This window comes from Antennarius striatus, chromosome 16, assembly GCF_040054535.1.
Source record: "Antennarius striatus isolate MH-2024 chromosome 16, ASM4005453v1, whole genome shotgun sequence".
Lineage (NCBI taxonomy): Eukaryota > Metazoa > Chordata > Actinopteri > Lophiiformes > Antennariidae > Antennarius > Antennarius striatus.
Genome location: NC_090791.1, coordinates 528443 through 542500, shown reverse-complemented (window position 1 = coordinate 542500; position 14058 = coordinate 528443). Strand labels below are relative to the sequence as shown.

General features: G+C 50.4%; 1 protein-coding gene across 1 annotated transcript in view; it reads left to right on the top strand.

Annotated features, from left to right (window-relative positions):
• The window catches only part of LOC137609981 (RNA binding protein fox-1 homolog 3-like), a 267024-nt gene that overhangs the window by 101358 nt on the left and 151608 nt on the right, over positions 1–14058 (top strand). The window lies entirely within an intron of this gene.

Sequence of the window (14058 nt, the reverse complement as noted above, 5' to 3'; positions counted from 1 at the left end):
TATAGATGTATAAATACATAGTTATATAAATATATATATAATGTATTCTTATATAAAAAATATAGATATATAAAGCTATATCAATATATACTAATACATAGATATACAGGTTTACCTCTGATTACGTAGTTTGGATTTACGTCGTTCTCGATGTCGGTTTTCAAAAAAAAATACACAAAAATAAAAATCATGTTCGTTTGACTAAATAATTACTGTATTTTATTTAATTTCTGGGTTTTTATTTTTTCATTCAGTCGTAAGTAAAACATCAGCGATGTATGGTAAACATCTCCAAATTGTATTTGTAAATTTAGATTTATTTTCTGTACTTTATTAAATAATAAAATTTGTCAGCTTAAAATAGATTCGTAATATTATTAATTAGAAAAATACATTCATAAATAAAGTTCATTACAAAACTGGGAATGTTAATCTACGGTTTAGCCTGGAGATGTATAGATATATAAATATATACATACCAGTACATCATATATAAATGTATAGATGTAGAAATTCATATTTAAATATTAACGTAAGAGTACATGAATTTATAGTTGTGTAAATATATGTGTATATAAATATATACATTTATAAATACTGTATATCATTTAATTCTTGTTTTATATAAATATAAATTATATGTACACACACATTAATACATAAATGTGTGGTTGTCATGACGATCTGCGCCCGGAGCGACTAGGAGCTGATGTATGGAGTGTTAGGTGTTGAGGTCAAAGGTCACACCAGACCTGACCTCATCCATCCGATCGTTGTGCGGTTCGTACAACGATCGGATGGATGACATCATGGAGGTGAAACACAAATAGGTTTTATTTGTTCTAGTTAACCCATCGCTGTCTGTGAGGCTGATGTGTAGCGTTAGTGTTAGCATTAAAGGCTCTCTGCTACAGCTGATGATGTAACTGTCCAATCACAGCCTCCGTCTGACTTCCTCTTCCGCTGGAGGAAGAATCGGTCCGGTTTCATGTTGGAACAGAACCAAGGACTCCCAGCCGTGTTTCTGTGTGTTACATCAGGGTTGAGCTGATGCGGGTCCTGATCTGGGTCCTGATCCGGGTCCTGATCTGGAGCCTCCTAATGACTCAGGCAGCCTGGGAACCTAAAGCACAGTTTTAACCCTTTCCTCCCCGGCGCCTTCAGACCAATCAGCTCGTCTGAACCCAGCTGCCCTATCGCTGCCAGCGCTGCGTGCTGAGCTGAGCTTCCTGCGCTGTGATTGGTGCAGGGCCGCTGCCCCGCTGCTGGCTGGGGGTGTCAGAGCCGGGCTTCAAAGCCAGCAGTAAAGGTTTCGTTTCAGCGAGCGCCCCCGCCCCCCCGCCCTCGTTCTGCCTCTGCAGAGCCGCTTGAATCAGATGCTGCAGCCTCTTCATGCCCCCCAGATGGGGGCAGGAAGCGCTGCTAGCCAGGCAGGTACGCACAATAAGACGCAGCGGCGAGCCCCCAGCCCGGATGAAGTGCCCCCCCTCAACTGCAGATAATTGAAAATCCAAAAAGACTGTAATTAGATTACGGCAGGCGCTGGATTGGTCCGTTATTACAGGGATTTGATTATGACAGGAAGTCTAGTCGTTATTGGTGCTAAAACTGCAGGAGCACACACACACACACACACACACACACACACACACACACACACACACACACACACACACACACACACACACACACACACACACCGCTGTGTGTGAACATAATTTTTGTTCTAAATGAATTAAAGAAAGTTCTAATCCTTTCGTCTTCAGATTTGAAAAGATGCTGATAGTTTGTTAGAAAATTACCCCCCCCCCCGTTAAAACAGGCCCCCACCAACACAAATGTAAGATAAAGGAATGCTGTCATCATCAGCTAAAAGAAGGAAAACATGAGTTCTATAACGTAACCATGGCGATGTGGTGAAGCCCCACCCCCTCCTGAAAGCCAGCAGCCAATAAATAAAAACTTCCTCTCATGTATTGATGGATGGTTAAATATTTAGGAGTGTGAGGGAACCCATTATCTATTCCCTCTGACTGCAGCGCCTGGTCCTGATGCTGTTGCCATGGTTACAGCCTTGGAAAATTCTCAACTTCACTACCCAGAAATCCTGACGTGATGTCGGTACAGTGAACGCATCGCGACTCGAACACTGAAGAAGAGCGCCGTGAGTAAACGTTAGCATGTTGAGGTTAGCGCGCTGAGGTTAGCGCGCTGAGGTTAGCGTGCTGAGGTCAGCGTGCTGAGGTTAGCGTGTTGAGGTTAGCATGTTGATGTTAGCATTTTGAGGTTAGCATGTTGGCTAGTCGAAGTTAGTGAGCTCTGCTAGTGGTTGCTAACAGTTTAAGGGGGGGTTCCCCACCAGACAGTCATCGTTGGGCCGCCCCCTCTCGCCGATTGCGATGTAGGCCGGCTTCCCTGAACGCCCCCATTCAGGCAGGGGGACGGGGTGTAATGTATGCCCCCTCATGCCGCCACTCCCCCCCCCTCCGGGCGGAACTCATGCGAGGGATTACAGCGCCGCCGGACGCCGCTGACATTTGAGCAGCATTAGTGAATTATCACTGCGTGAGGACGAGACGGGGGCGTGCAGCCCCCCAGCGCCGCCAGGAGGGAGCAGTGTTGAGCCTGTGTGTGTGTGTGTGTGTGTGTGTGTGTGTGTGTGTGTGTGTGTGTGTGTGTGTGTGTGTGTGTGTGTGTGTGTGTGTGTGTGTGTGAAGAGTGATTCTGTCTTCGTATGGCGGCGGTGCCCTTAGTTCTGCTTGGGTGAAGGGATGAAGAGTCGGGTGGGGGGTTTGTGGGGGGGGGTTTACCCACTCAAGTTTCACCACTTCAGTTGCATCACCCCCCCCCGACGGAAAAGCCCATCCTGTGAGGAGAGCCCAGCACAGATGAGTCATCCTCATCCTCCTCTTCCTCTGCTGTAACCACATTTGTTAGTGATTCGCCTGCCCCCCCCAGCCTCCCCCCCCGCGGCCCCCCCTGAGTGAGTGTTATATACTGTAGAGGTGTGACGGCTGTCTGCGGTGAACTCGAGGGGCTTCAGGTTTATTTATTTGTGCTCTTCATCGGACTCCGAGGGGCCGGCGGCGGCGGCGCCCTAACGTAGCGCGCTAGTGCGGCGCGGCGGCTACGAGGTTAGCATTGATCGTCTGATCGCTGCGGTCGGATTGGTCCGCGTTGGGAGCGTTTGATGCCAGCACACATTCATCTTGTCTTTGCTGTCTTTGTTTCGTCGAAACATCGTTTATTTCTCTCGGTGCGGAGATTTATTGGTAATACTGGGCCTGGGGGGGGCGGGGGGCCGGGGCAGGTGGGGGGGCTATGTTTCCTCTGCTTCCTCACATGAGGGAGGGAGGGGGGCTTCGATCTACGGTGATCTCTGTTAGCGCTGTGCTGGAAACCGTTGGAGCTGATGTCCAAACGCTAGCACAGCTAGCACACTGCGCTGCAATTGCTAACATTCTGCGCTATGATCGCTAACACGATGCGCTATGATCGCTAACACCACTACATTACAATCGCTAACACGCCGCACTACATTTGCTAGCATGCTAAGCTGCAATCTCTAACACTGCTACATTGCTAAAAATGCTGCCCTACGATGGCTAACACGCTGCGCTATGATAGCTAACACCGCTGTGCCGCTACATCAGCCGTGTTAGAAACAAGCCTCCGCCCTGCTCTGCCCCGCCCCACCTCTGGGGTTAAGTCCCACCCCCTACCCTGATGGTGCTGGGGGGTGTGATGCCCTCCGGGCCTCGTTGTGGACGTGTTGGAGCGTGTCGATACCGACTCGCCCGTCCACCATCAATAGCCCCCCCCCATTAAAGCTGGAAACGCTGGTCGCCACGGCGACGTGCATTCCTCTGGATGTAGGCGGCCTCAGATCGATGCTGCTGCCTCTGGAACCATTGTCTGCAGAACAATTGGAAATCTTTGTGCGAGTATGGGGCTGGGGGGGGCTGGGGGCAATGGGGGGGTGGAATGTCCCCACACGGTGGTGAATTAATTACCCCTGTGAAGAATGCAGGTCTGTGAGGTTTGCTTTTGGGTCGTTATCAGGCGACCGATTGTTTGTCCCACTCGGGGCGACATCGCCCCAACAATGGCTGCCCCCCCATCACACCATCGTTAGCGGCCTGCTAGGGGCTGCCCTATTGGAGGGCTGAAGGGCAGCTGGGCGTGGCCTCCCTTCCTCCCGCGGGAGGAGACGGGCGTTCATGAGGACGACACAACAACCCCACTGGGCGAGAGGACGGCTGTTACCGTCGCTACAGCTAACGCACCGCTAACTCACTGCTAATGGACCGCTCACGGACTGTGTGTGTGTGTGTGTGTGTGTCTACCATTGAGTTTTATTATTGCTGTTATTCATCACTGCTAACATTGTTAGCGGCGCTATCAGTTTGATCTGCCGGACTGACGGTAACTACGGCGACTGCATCAGTCCTCACGCTATTGGTCTGTGTGTGTGACACGTTATTGGTGTTTAATGACTTTGGCTCGCTGTAAGGTGTGTGTGTGTGTGTGTGTGTGTGTGTGTTTGTGTGTGTGTGTGTGTGTGTGTGTGTGTGTGTGTGTGTGTGCTAAATATCGTGTTGGACAGTGTTTTTTAGCGGTTAGCGTCGACTCTCGTTTGGGGGCTGGGTCACCACAGAACAGGTGTGATTAGCTTCACGGCTGGCATGTGAAGCGATCACATGAAGCGGTTAGCGTTAGCGACAGGCTAACATGACGTGTCTGAACACAGCAGGTTTAATTGCGGGTTTTTTGGAGGGGGTGTGTTCCCCCAGCAGGGGTGCTGGTCGCCGTGCCGCTAACAGATGTGTGTACAGAGGATGCTAACGGCCGTGTGTCGGTGGCGCGTGGACGTGCTGTTTGGTATGCTAGCGCGTGGCGGCCTGTTAAATGCTATCGCTAACACCTCGTGGGCGGCGCCTCAAACGCTCGTGACTCGCTCTGAGAGGACCTCGTGTTTCCCGACTCGGGGCCTTCTGTGATTGGACAAATGCAGCAGAACGGGGCTGCAGGAGCGCTGGACCGCCCCCCCAGACGCCGGGGGGGCGTCGGCCTTTGAAGTGATAAAGAGCAGCCATTCCTCCAGACAGCCGTTCAGAAACACTCTGACGCTCATGTTTTTAAAGATGACCGTGTGTGTGTGTCCGTGGGGGGGGGGGCACACGCTGCATGGTTTAAGCTCTTTACAATTTCTATGAAGTCAAGGTGTGTGTGTGTTCAAACATCCTTGTGCTGTTGTGAACATGAATGTATACAGTGTGTGTGTGTGTGTGTGTGTGTGTGTGTGTGTGTGTGTGTGTGTGTGTGTGTGTGTGTGTGTGTGTGTGTGTGTGTGTGTGTGTGTGTGTGTGTGTGTGTGTGTGTGTCTGTGCCTACACAAAATGTATGTATGAATAAATATAAACAAGTGTACATACTCATATAAAGTGTGTTATATAAATGTATTAATTATAAATAATACATAAATTTATATAAATATATAAAGCACATATACACTTTTATGTATATAATATAATATATATATAATATATATATGTGTGTGTATATATATATATATATATATATATATATATATATATATATATATATATATATAATATACATACATACATCATTGGCCTCATGGCTTTGGGCGGTTCCGGTGGGCGTGGCGTCACCTTGGTAACAGCTTCATAAACGGCGTGCGGCGCCACCTGGTGACGGATGGGCCGCCGGCGGTGATCGATGTGGCAGCGGCGCGGATCGGATCACACCTGCACAGGTGTAGCCGTCCTATAATCTAATTACACACCTCCTACGGCTGAAGCGGCCGCATTCCAATACGAGTGGAGTTCATGCTGCAGCGCGGAGCCGCTCCATTACGTTCAGTCCTGTTTCTGCTGCTAATGAAGACGAAACGCTTTCATTCCTGCTCTTAATTAGTTCATATTTAACGAAGGTGCGGCGCTATCGCACCCCCCCGCCCCGACCCTCATCACACACACCCCCAACACCTTTTATTTCCCTCCTCCTCCACTAATCCTCAGCTTTCATCTATTTAGAAACGCGCCGTTAACAGAGTTCCTCAAACGCGTCACCTGACGTGGCGCTGTAGTCGGTGGATTGGCCGGGTTGGCCGAGGGGGCCGGCTAATTGAAGGTGAATGGCTGATGCCCAGCTGTCTGCTACTCCGCTGCAGCTTTGATTAGTAATTCATCTGTTTGGCCTCGCAGCGCTGCCTTGTTCTTTCATGTCGCTCCCGCCCCCGCTCCCTCGGTGGGAGCGCTGCCCCCCCAGGCTATGCGTCTGTAATCCTGGTCAACAGGGGGTGAATCCTCGGCTCCTGCACTGCTGGTCTCTGGGTGGCATCAGAGCGCTTCATCTTCCTCACCCAGCCTCCATCCTGATTGGATGCAACTCCCAAACATCTCTGCACCCCCCCCTCCAAACATGTTTGCAGCCCGGGCGCCTCCTCCTCCTTCTGTATGTGTGTGTGTGTGTGTTTGTTTTTTGGTCCTTATCAGGACCCGGTGTATGCAGCGACGAACCGGGGACGTTTGGTGAACGTATGTAAAAATGTGTCTGGTGTGATCGGTCGTTTCCCCGGTGCTGTTTAGTTTTGTTTTGACATTCACATTGTTGCGTTTAAACAGCTAGTAGATTACAACACTGCCATCTTGTGGTCAGGAGGTCAACATAATGAAGGTTTGCAGTCAAATAATTCATTATTTTTTTTAGCGCTGTTAAAACTAAAATCATTTTGTGTTTTTTATCACCTGTCTTTTTTATAGATTTAATTTGAGTCAAAGATCCTTAAATCTTTAAAATGCTACAAAAACATTTAATCAGCTGTGAAATAAAAGCTAGATAATTCATTGTTTTATTAACATAAGTATTATTTAAATAGTAATTAGTATTTTTGCATCACGCTTTAGTGACATGCTGTCATTCTGTGGTCACATGACGTTCAGGGAAAGGAACATCTGTCCTGAACTCCATCAGCAGCTGACGCTCCTCTCTGGACGGTTAGCGGCAAATAAAACTGGCGTTTGATGGTCCCGTCGTCCAATCACACGCGGGCATCGCTCGTAAACCATGGTGTTTCTTTGCTTTGGCTGCGGAGGCAGCGCTTCAGCTGCGTATGTCCGGCGGCGCCGGCAGCGGAGAGCCCCCAGCTCTGTGCTGAGCTCACTGATTAACCAATGGCTCTTCTCGGTTTCAGACGACAAGCTGCCAGCGACTTTGGTTTTAAATTGTGCAATTAGTGATCTGGCACGCGCCGCTTGGCTTCAGTTGGACTCAAATCCCCGTCCGGGGCGGCGCCGCCGACATCATACACTCCAGCAGCATTTGTCAGACAAATTCATGTGAGCCTCCACTTCCAGCCGGCGCTGTGAGCCAGAGTGTTTACCGTCTTTACCGCCGCACCGGCAGATCAACAGCGATGATCCGGTTGGGCTGCAGATTTACTCAGATTCCTCTTCATCGCTGCTCATCATCATTCACTCCTGTGTCCTCATGCAGATTACGTGGGGCCGCCCCGCGCCAAAAGTTGAGTCGCGTCGTAGAAAACATGATCTATTTCCCCGCATTCATAAATTATAAATATATTTACATTTACAATATCCACCTAGGACTGCTATCATAAATCTACATAATCTTGTTGGGTTTACTGCAGCAAATATTACTCATTTTAGGTTGCAAAAGCACAAAAGAACTCCTTGATCATTATTTTGGCTGGAAAAATGAAAACTGGCTTATATAAGACAATTATTACTGTACTATATAAATAACCTAAGCTTGGATAATATTGGGAACAGCTTAGATAATAGTGTTAATATTTAATTTCCCTTTGAAGTGGAGCTGCTACATTAAAAGTTCAAGAAGAATGTGGTGAAACTTGTCATCACCACCCAGATTCATTCCAACATGTATTTTTAATAAAGCGCTGCTTTCATTTCAGCTGCAGTTTGTTTCATGTCTGCAGTCGAGCATCAGGAGTCGAGCGTCCGACCAGCTGGGATTTAATGTGCCTCGCTGAGAGATGAGAAAGCTGCTAAGTTGCAGAAAAAATATTCTGAATTACAAGTACTGCCCCCCTCCTCTTCCTCCTCTTCCTCCTCTGGCATCCAGAAGTATCGCTCGATGCTAAACATCATTTTTCTGCTTGGCGGAAGCGACACTCGTCTGCCGTTTATCACTGCTGGATTTGCTGCGGTAATTAACTTTTTAATGCTGGGATTTTTGATATCTTTTACAAATTAGCGATATTCTTTGCGCTCGTCATCGGGGACACAACAACATCAGACGCTACGCGCATTAGCATGCTAATTTCCCTCCGCTTTTGTTCCCTGGCTGCGACGACGGCTGGACGGCGGCGGCGGCGGCAGCCAAACAGGATGTTCTCACATCCTGTCCAGACGCATCCCAGAATAAAACGGGATGCAGTCGCCCCCGGAGACGCTGGAACGCGGTTCTGGACTCCACTACTTCGTCTCCATGGTTACGCCTTTCGGGGCTCCGACTTCAAGCTCGTTTGTTAAGGCTAGTGAGCTAAGCTAACCCGTTTCGTCCATCGGGTTTTGGTGGTGATCCGGATCGTCTCAGGCGCCCCCTGGTGGTGATCTGCTGTCTGCCGAAGGTTTCGGGCTCCATTACAGATTGGTTTAGAACAGGGAGGTGTTCCTCAGGGAGACGAACGAAGGCCGCGTCGGGTTTCAGGTTCTGACGTTAGTCTCTAAAGGAATTCACGTTGTTTGTTAGTTGTTGTTTGTTTGTTAGCGCGGTGAAGGCGAGGCCTACGGGAACCATGGAAACACACTGGTGTCATTATTCTATAGCCATTCCATTTGTGCAATTCACTTTTTGCTGCTTATACTAATGTACTTTTACTTAATTAGTATTTTGAAAGCGAGGGGATTATAAAAGTGCTGGACGTCTAATTGATTCTGCTCGAGTGGAACATCTAAATATGTTCCACCTCTGGTTGCTGACCATTAGCGCCGCGTATCTGCGGGAATGTTCAATATTAATGCTAATCAACAAAACCCGTTTTTACCTTAATGCTGGGAATATAAACACCGCAAACATCATTAAACCCACGCTGTTCACTATATTATCCTTAAATTAAAAATATATATTTTCTTCATGCATTAAAGTTAAAGTAGTTCCAGCTCAGAAGAACAAACAGAACCGACCAATCAGCTGCTCAGGAATGTGATTGGGTCCATAAAACCCAAATAAAATACGCTGTAAATTCAATAAAGTTGAAATAGTGACGTTAGAATAATTATAAAGGCCGTCCCGCGAGGAGACCCTCATGATCGAACAGTGAAGACCCGACCCACAAGGGGAGAAGATGGACCACCAGAACCAGATCGCCATGGAAACCGTCTCCAGCATCACTGTCCTGGTCCTCTCCTGCCCCAAGCTCTCGTATCAATTAGAGCGGCTGTCAGTCGAGGTGATTGGTGATCAATCCAGGACAGTAGAGACCAGCGTGCATGTGGGGGGGTGGGGGGGAGGTGAAGTCCTCCCCCAGCTCTGATACCTGCTGTCCAATCAGCTCCCCCCGCCGGGACTGGCTGGGGGTTCATTTTGTTTCTCCTGCTGCTCCTCAGTCGGGCGAGCCGGTCCTTCATCCCTTATCATCGTCACCCCCCCGCCCCCCCAGGTTTAAACAGGAGCTGCCACCTCTCTGATGGGGAAAAGCAATATAGAGTACGCCAACTGCCCAGAATGCATTGCAGCCGTAAAGCACGACACAAAATCGATACTCCTTCCTGTTTTTATTAACAGTAAATAATGCACATTTAAATGATGCTCAGACGCCCGTCGCCGTGGTAACGGAGCCGTCTGGAGAACTTTAACTCCGAGCGCGTCGGCCGCTGCTTTTACCCGCTGTGGGTTTAGTTACTAGTTACTGTTAGTTACTCTGTTAAACCAGTAGCTGAGGACCGGCCGGGCGCAGGTGGGCGGTTCTGATCCACAGGATGTGATGCGTCTGTCAGTACTGTCACTTTAAGAACGACAGGGGGAAGCAGCCCCGTTTTACTGGTGCATCCTGGGACATCTCTGTCCAGCAGACAGGGGGGGTGTTCACTGATGTCATCGCCACACACATTCAGATATTCCCAGGTGATTTACCTGGAGGCGTGTCGTCATGCTGCCCCTGGTGGCCTGGGGGGTGAACTCGTCATTCGTGTTGACCTCCCGCCGTCTTGTTTCATAAATCCTGTAAAGGGTTCAACTCAGCTGGTCGTGTGGAGAAACTAGAGGAGGGTGTTCTCAGGTGGGGGGGGCCCGCCCCTGGCTGTCCCGGGCGCCACCCTGTTCTGAGGGACGAGCAGGAAATCAATGAGTGAAGTAGATGCGAGCACAGACTAACTCCTTTAGTGCTGCAGACGGATGAATGTGTGGGGGGGGGTTCCCTCTAAGTGCCCCGTTACCATGGTGTGGGGCTCCGGGGGGGGCGTCCTAATGGCCCCATCCTTAACTAGACTTCATTGTTGCTCGTGTGCGTGTGCATTACTCTCACCTGGCCGCCGCCTCCGCCGCGCTGCAGATAGAGATCTATGGCTGCGATCCCGTGGGGGGGTGGGGGGCCGGCTTGCGCCGCTAGGCTGCGGCGCGCTAACGCTAGCGCTACAGCTGACCTCAGAGCTGTTGTTTAATCACCGGGGCTTTTTAATGGCTTGTCAGAGCGGTGAAATATGGTCGGAGGCTACCTGGAGCAAACATTACAATAAATCCTTCTCACGGCCCCCCCACGGCCCCCCCACGCTGGCCTGACGGCCATAAATCATCACTTTGGGGAGAGAAAAATGACAGCTATTAAAATAATGAATGGGATGATTAATTTTTCACATTAAAGATTAAAAGCGATGAGAGGAATCCTCACGTCTGAGCGCCGTAAACGTTTGGAATGAGGGCCGACTTCCTGCTCGTAACCCCCCCAGCGCCCCCCCCCCGTGTCCGGGCATCGGCCCGTTTTAAACGCTCTCCAGTGGTGGCGCCGGCGTTCCTGATTGGTTCTCCTGTTAAAGCGCTGCAGGAGGGCCTCTGATGCTGCAGGGGGGACAGGACCTTTTGTGGGGGGTGGGGGCTCCTCCACTGCTCTCTGTGGGGGGGGGGGGTCCTCAGGGCTCACCGACATGATGGGGAGCTCTAAAGCTGTCACACCTGCTGCCCGACCAGAGACGGATACGGGCAACTGGCCTGGGGGGGGGGTCGTTTCCCGGCTCTCCCTGTGGCTGAAGGTGTGAGGAACAGACAGATGTATAGACAAACTATATGACCCCCCCCCGGTGGACGGCCCCCAGAAGAAAGCGGGTTATTGCTCATTGATCCGTCTACTTCCAGGGGAAACATCACCCCAACGCAGGGCGAATGAAGGGGGGGCGTCATTAGAGCAGTAATAATCACACGTGTTGGGGGGGCACACGGGATCCTGACAGATGGGAATGTAAACAAAAGATAAGCCCCCCCCAACCCCCCCACAGGCTGACATTCAAACCGTCTCATCCAAACCACAGCGCCATCCACTGGCAGGAGGTGTGTGTTCTCTCTTCCTATTGGCTGTCACATGTCACGCCCGCCCACCCCTCCTTCCTGTCTGCTGATGATCCACAGACACCAACTAAAGGGCCACCGCCACAAACTGCCCACCTCAGCTGCCCTGCCCCCCACACCCCCACATCTTGCTCCCCCCTCCGGAATCAATTCTGACATTTCATTCTGCCCTTATAGGAGGTAACGGTGCATTCAGGGGGTGTTACTGAAAATGTAGAAACGGTTCCGCTGGAGAGACGGAGGCCGACCTGCAGGACGTAGACCCAGACGCAGACGTAGACCCAGACGCAGACGTAGACGTAGACGCAGACGTAGACCCAGACGCAGACGTAGACCCAGACGTAGACGTAGACGCAGACGTAGACCCAGACGCAGACATAGACGTAGACGCAGACGTAGACCCAGACGCAGACGTAGACGCAGACATAGACGCAGACATAGACACAGACGCAGACGTAGACGCAGACGTAGACGCAGACGTAGACGCAGACGCAGACATAGACCCAGACGCAGACGTAGACGCAGACGTAGACGCAGACGTAGACGCAGACATAGACATAGACGCAGACATAGACACAGACGCAGACGTAGACCCAGACGCAGACGTAGACGCAGACATAGACACAGACGCAGACGTAGACGCAGACGTAGACGTAGACGCAGACATAGACGTAGACGTAGACGCAGATGCAGACGCAGACATAGACATAGACGCAGACATAGACACAGACGCAGACGTAGACCCAGACGCAGACGTAGACGCAGACGTAGACGTAGACGCAGACATAGACGTAGACGCAGATGCAGACGCAGATGCAGACGTAGACCCAGACGCAGATGTAGACCCAGACATAGACCCAGACCCAGACCCAGACCCAGATGCAAACGCAGACCCAGACCCAGACCCAGACGCAGATGTAGACCCAGACCCAGACCCAGACATAGACCCAGACCCAGACCCAGACCCAGATGCAAACGCAGACCCAGACCCAGACCCAGACGCAGATGTAGACCCAGACCCAGACCCAGACGCAGATGTAGACCCAGACCCAGACCCAGACCCAGACCCAGACCCAGACCCAGATGCAGAAGCCTGCTCCTCCTCTTCCTCCCTCCTTCCTGCCGCTCCTCTCAGACGGTGTCAGATAGTTTTTCCGTTGGTGCCCCCGGTGCTCTGGTGTTAGTGTTTCCTCTGTTCGCCACACGACTGCCCCCACCACCACCCCTGCCCCCCCCCCCTTAAGTGGGCTCGTCAATAAGCTGCTGCTGATGCATTATTTACACCCGACGGCCGGCGGATCACAATGTGCTTAACAACTGTTTCGCTTTGCAGACATAATCACGGAGGGGGGGTCGCGGAGCCAGATGTCGGCCCCCCCGGTTTGACGGCGTTCCGTCCGTCCTCAGTTTCAACAATTAGTCAGTCCCCAATCAGCACCGGCAAATAAATGGCTTTTAATTACTTGTGAGAAATGACAAACTGCTGCACGTCGCCGTGGGAACGCTTCATCAGGTGCGGGGTGGGGGGGGGGTTCTGCTGGAATGAAATCAATGCACCGCATGGCGACGCTCCAGCGGTTGGAGCAGCGCGGGGCGGGGCCGAGGGCGGGGCTGGCCAGGGGTACGAGGGGCCGGGGGTCAGATCGGGTCATTAGAGGACGGGGTGTAAAACAGATCAACGAGAAAAGTTTGTCAGTTATTATTGAGGTGCTCACGCCCCCCTCCCAGCGGTGACGTGAGTCCGCGTTGGTCGTCCGTCCACCAAACGTCTCCACAACCGTTCAGACAGAACGAGGAAACTAAAGCTCGTTACTCAGGCAGCAGGGGGGGGGGAGATGAGATGATGACCTTGACCTGCAGAAAACTGGGTCAAGGTCAAATCTAAACTTTTGTAAACTCAGGAACCGGATGAGATAGAAAGACGAGGCAGAGGGCCAGTGTGAGACAATAGATCAAAGTTACTGCTTTGATCAATGACAGTAGGTCAGAGCACCAGCTTTGACCTTTGACCTATGACAGGTTCAGGGTAAAATCTTGAATTCAGGGGTGTTGTGGGGTGGTGGAGTCTGACTGCATTGGTTCTCGTTTGAATTGTTGCTACAATAACAATAATAGTAATTATAATTCTTTATTATTGTATTGTTAATTATTATTCTCATTGTTACGATGTAATAATGAGAATAATCGTTTAAAAGAAAATAATCATTATTATTTATTATTTTTTGCCAAACTTCCCAGGAAGTAATCCATGAACATGATGTTACCAGGGGCGGGGCTTAGTATGAGGGCGTGGCCTTCATGTTTTGGATAAAATAGACAGGAATATTTAGATTTATAAATTTACAATTTCCACTGTGTGTGTGTGTGTGTGTGTGTGTGTGTGTGTGTGTGTGTGTGTGTGCTTCCTGTTTGTCATTGACCTGTCAGCTGACCTCTCTGGCTCCGCCCCTTCCTGTCTCTAACAGGCTCATCCTGTCTTTTATTTTGAAG